Source organism: Meleagris gallopavo, chromosome 3 (genome assembly GCF_905368555.1).
Source record: "Meleagris gallopavo chromosome 3, MGAL_WU_HG_1.1, whole genome shotgun sequence".
Taxonomy (NCBI): Eukaryota; Metazoa; Chordata; class Aves; order Galliformes; family Phasianidae; genus Meleagris; species Meleagris gallopavo.
In genome coordinates, this window is record NC_139406.1 from 31,962,733 (window position 1) to 31,968,732 (window position 6,000).

Consider the following 6,000-nt stretch of genomic DNA (forward strand, 5'->3'; position numbering starts at 1 on the left):
CATTACTAAGGAAAGCAATTTCCACTACCTGTAATTTGATTATATTTTTAAGCCAGCCTAACATTTCTGTTAGCTAAAATAATAATAATAATAATAAAACAAAACAAAAAATAAAACAAGTACACAGGGAAGTGTTCCAACAGAACACCACTCAGCTTGTTATTTTTGAAAGCATATTTTATGCTTAAACATCAGAGCAGCAGAAACAGCTAACATTTAGATATGGCACTGCAGTGCATCCCTCTGGTCTGTTTGAATGATGAGCATCTTTGGAAGCGTTTATGGCTCAGATCCTTCCATTTGGGGCTGTTTAGTCTGGGGGAAAGAAGGCTGAGGGAAGACCTTATTGGTCTCTTCCAGTATCTAAAAGGTGCTTACAGTGAGAGCAGGGCTGGTCTCTTCTCACTGGTGACAGGTGACAGGACAAGGGGAAATGGCCTCAAGTTGCTCCAGGGTAAGTTTGGGTTGGATATTAGGAAAAACTTCTTTACAGAAAGGGTTGTTAAGCATTGGAATAAGCTCTCCAGGGAGCTTGATTGAGTCACCATTCCTGGATGTGTTTAAAATCCTTTTGGATGTGGTGCTCAGGGACATGATTTAGTGGAGGGTTGTTAGAGTTAGTGTAGTATGGTTAGGTTGTGGTTGAACTCGATGACCTTTAAGGTCTTTTCCAACCTGCACAATTCTATGATTCCATGATTTGTAGGAACAGGCACTGTAAGATCAGTTATAAGCATTCAGAAGGGAAAAATGTACAATCTTGTTTGAAGTATTAGATACTATCAAATAGCAAAGGACCAAACTATGGTTGGTACCAAAGTTCCCTGCACTGATATTTTAGATCAGAGGCATTAATTCCTAGTACTTTATTGTATGCTAAGAAGAATGATTTAATTAACTTGAATGTAAAAACTCTGCTCAGTTTGTTGCTTGATTTTTTTTTTTTTTTTTTTTTTTTTAATATCATCACAACTCTTCAGAGGACCAACCACCAGCAATTATTATGCAGTGTCAGGTCAGATCAATTTTCCAAAACCATGGTAGCACTAGCTCTTTCTATGACACTTTATTTCAAGATCAGTTTTTGATCACTGTTGGTCTTCTGTGATGGAAAACCTTTCCAAAGTCAAGTAAGCTGAGCTTATTTTGACAGCCAGTAAGTATTGCTGACTAAAGTTACGTAGACTGGTTCTACATCAGAGAACCATTTCCTTATAATATTTTCATATCAATAGCTACATTATTGTGCTTAATATCAACATCAGACTCAACAGGCTGTATTATTCAGATCAATCCACTTTCCCTTTGAAAATATCCGTACATCAGTGATTTTCTTCCTAACCCCAGGATTTTCATTCCAATTCTAGTAGTTACTGAAAATGGTGTCAGCTATTGCTTTCTTTGCAGTGCTTAGAAAATCCAGATACTCTTAAAAGCAAGGACATCAACTGAAAATTTCAGTAAATGTTACTCTTTTGCCATTCAACCAAAGCCCCCAGATGCTACACTTCTGTCTATTTGTCAACATTTACAAATTCTGTTAACTGGAAGAAATGGATTTGTAATAGCCATTGGGCTATCTTTTGCTGCTGCTGGATAGTTAAAATCATATGTCTTTATCCTGAAATAAGATTATGATAAAAACTACATTGATACCTTTGTGCTATATCTGTGTTTCTTGGTAGATAATGTTATTAATATAGAATCTACATTATTAATTAAATAGCTCTTTAGTATTAATTTTTTATTACTTCTAATGGCATTGCTGATTTTGTCATCATTTTAAATAGAAGAACTGCTTTACTACTGCTAAATTTTGGCTTTTTGACGGCAGCTTGGGCCTAACTGTAAGAAAACTGATAAATTTCATTAATATTTCCTTGCTGGAATATGAACTTCCAATAAAATATCCCAACATTAGGATGCTAATCATTTGTTCTAGTTGTCTATTTACAGCTCCAAATGTCTTAGACAGCTGCTTAATTTGAGTTGCACAATATGACGTGCCAGTGAATCTGTGTGTAGATGTGCTCTGTAGACAAGAAGGAAGAATTCTGAACTGGGCAAAGCTGGGAAATGTGAGTTAGTCTGGTGAATGCTTTACTGGATAGTTAGAATCTGGTGGCAAGTTGGTGCTTCAAGATCCAAGATTTTTTGCTGTACGGTATGTGATGAATTGCAAGCTTTCTGTTCCTTGTTATTTCCATCTCAGAATGGCTATAGAAAGTGATAGGAAACCTTCTGGATTCTCTTTTGCGTTGTTGGAAAGTTAAGCTTAGTTTTACTCACGATAAAAGGGATTTTTGTAGATATTGCCCTCTGCTACACTTTATTGACAGAAAATTCTGTCCCATTTTAAAATAAAAACCCAATGCTACAAATGCATTCCTAAAAGTGACCCTGGTTATAGCATTTTAAGTTATACTCAGTTCAGTTGGAACAAGAAGATTTCTAAGTATTATCATTTATAATATCTTTTACTAGAACAGTATTTGTGCACTATCTGTCCTGTTAAAAAATATTAATTCCTAAAATCCTCGTCCTGCTTGTGTTGTTCGATTGTTACTGTTGCAGAAAAATACAACGTGGCTTTAAATACTATTCCTGGATGTCAAATAACATAAAATAGCTATTAAGTTCTGACTATATTAAATCTTTTATTTAGTTAAATTTAAAAAAGAACTTTTTTTTTTTTTTTTTTGATTGTTGTAGAATTAAATGGGTCATTGTCACAAGACAGGAAGATAAAGTGTTTGGTTTCCAAATTAGTACTGCAACCAAGTGCAGGGCATGTGCTGAGGTGTTCATTAAAACTTTGGAACTTGCCTCAGGATGGCGTAAATGACAAATCTTTTTAAGACAAAGCTGTGAAATAATAATTCCTCAGGGGATGTAAGGTAAAAAATTACTATCTTCTGTAGCCTGTGATGTTTCTGTGCTACAGATTTTAAGAAGCCGGGAAAATATTCAGGGGAAGCATCACTAAATGGCCAGTCACAAGTCACATGCCATGGTAATGTAACCCAAAGTTCCAGGGCTCAGCGTAAGCACTGCCTGCATCCATTCTGTCACCCTCAAGGTAGTGGTGCTCTCAAGGAGTCATGGATTCATTGACAAGAAAAACAAAAGCAGAAAGCGTCTGTGTTGGGAAGTTCTGGGATTTAGAGTGGGAGGTGGGTGGGGGTGAAGAAAAAAAAACAGGTATTGACTGCTGGAAATTCAGGATCAGTGCTCTCAAACCTGCTCTGGGAATGGGATCCACCTCCTGATTCAGGGCAGCTTGCATGTAGCTTTTTTTTTTTTTTTTCCCCATGAAAAAGAACTGTGTGTCTGGATAATGTGCAAGGGAAGGAAAAGGAACTGACATTACCTGTGTGAGGTCAGTACAGACAGAAAGAAAGAGGAGAAAACCAGATACAAGTTAGATGTTCTTTGACTTATATAAAGGTGTAAGTTTGCTGAAATTCCTCTCTGATGCTCTTTCAGTGCTAACTGGACTCACATGTAAGCTGGACATCTTACATTTCTGATCTGCCCCTGATGACAGTGCTGGTGGGCACGCAGAAATCAGAGGTCTGCAGCACCTCCAAGTCTCTGATAGGAGTATTCTGTGTCCCACATGTCTTGGCCAATGGCTCTACCCCATAGACACATGCTTTCATTGAGCTATACTCTGTTCTGGAGGAAGAAGCTGGCCGCTGATGGGATGGAGACAGTGTAAGATGTCAGGCATGACCACAAGCAGCAAACGCAGGTGCAGCAGCTGTGGGCAGTGTATAGACAAGAGTGCTAAGGAGAGAGAACCATGTACTACCTTCCAGAGTTTGGTGCAACAGTCTTGTGCAAGGTACAGAGTATATGAGCCTTGGCAACGATATGTTCAAGTGTGCTGGTGAGCAAGAGAAAGGACCATGGGCATGTACCAAGGCAGATACGACTTCTTCAGCACATGGAGAGGAATGGTCTGCAGGTAGACACAGGTTATACCTTGTTGCCTGGCCTATGAGGCAAGGATCACTTGATTTAAAACTGCAAGTACAGTTTGAACAGAAAGTGGGGCTTGGCATTATCTATAACTGATGTTAAGTGCTTTAACTAGAACCCCTTCTGCATGCCATTGGTGAGTGAAATTTGGAGGAAATACAAAATATAGTTGTTCTGTAATTTATATTCAAAGTTCAGAAAAAATTAATGAGTAGTTTTATGATTAAAACTCCTCCAAGATGATTCTAGCTTAAAAATGAGGTTTGTTTTAGAATTACTGGTACACCATGTTTTATGTTCTTTTTAACATAAAACGTATGCAAAACACCTCACTTTTGCCTTCAGATTAAGATGTAGCAACACTGAATTAAAATCTGTAGTCAGTAAAAATATTACAGTGTAGAAAATATACAACTTTGCAATGGAAACAGACTGCAATGTAAATAGAGAGGTTTCCATTTTTCCTTAATCTCCTCAATGATGTATTATAGTTATTAAAACAAAGCAAAGAGAATTAAGCAACAGCTGTGTATTTCCCAATTTACCTTTTTAACCAATACATCTGCTTCCTACCCCTCCCCAGTTTCTTTCAATGTTCATCCCAGCCCTGGACATTCCTTAACATGTTGAAAAGTAACTAATGAACACCAGCTACTACAGAAAGCTGTGTCAAGATACTATGGACTAAGTGTTCACTATTCCTACCATCTCAGAGGGTCTGGACTGTGTAAGCTGAAGCCCTGCAGGAGTAACAGGCTTACTGTTCTTGAAAACTTTTTTATACTTTATTGATTTCTTTATCCTCTGTAATGAAATAGAAAAGACCTCAAACCATTTCCACTTCAAAACTGCATTCACAAAAATTAAAGCAGAAAGTATTGTTGCTTAAAGGATATAATGATGAAAAACCAGCCTTATAAACTTAAAATTATTCATTACCACTGTCATACATGAAATAAAGTCAAATATGTGAAGGCATGGTAATGTACTCCAAAGCCACAAACCTTTGCCAGGCTCTGTATTACGGTACCATGATTGAGCTGAGATTAATCTTTAATGTTACAAACATCACTACAGGCTATATAGTTTCACAAATTATTTTTCAAAGCATCGAAAATCTGGAAAGAAGTTGTACGCTGTCAAAGACGATGTTAGGTTTTGCAAAGGGCCTTTGCAAGTATCAGGAACAGTTTTTCTCTGTGCTAATTTAACTAAAATCAATGTACAGTGCATAGCTGATTCCTCTGAGCTTGCTTTGATGTTGAAGCTGATATTTCTGGGTTAAAAAAAAAAAAAAAACTGTTTGTAAAAGCTTTGCAAATGAGAATATTAAGAGGAAGAATATCTGATCACTCTTTAAGGAGAAAGATAAACCAAACCAAACTAAGCAAAATAAACAAAAGACTCTAAAATGTAGCTTCAGCAGGCTTCATTTACATACATTACAATTCTCCTCTCCACCCTCCACCCTCTTCATTTCTCCAGAGTGCTTTCTCATCCTCTGCTGAGATAAGCAACAGTAATCAGATGAATAAAGAGATATCATGGACATAGCAAAACAGTTATGATGTTCATGTAGAACAATCTTTTGTATATTAAGAATATCAGAATAATAAAAAGTCTGATTATGCTGTCAGTTATTCTCTTAAAAGCTAATAAAACCCTCCACTGAAGCAGATTTATTATGACAGAACTAACTGGAAGCATATTTTAGCCATAAAGAATTGCTGTGAGTAATATTTATAATAAAAGACAATAGCTATTTTGTATTCTTCATTTGGAGTTGTACTGCATTTGTATTCTTCAGGATGTCTGTCACAGATAAATATGCTCGATTTTACAGAGGAAATAAGAGATACACTATAATTATGATAAAACTTAAAATAAGAAAATCACATGGAATCACATAACAACAGACATCTTGGGTGTTATCTGGTCCAGGACCCTGTTCAGAGTAAGGCTGACTTTGAAACAAGATCTGGGTCCGAAGTTTCATTGAGTTGGGCTTGGCCCTTT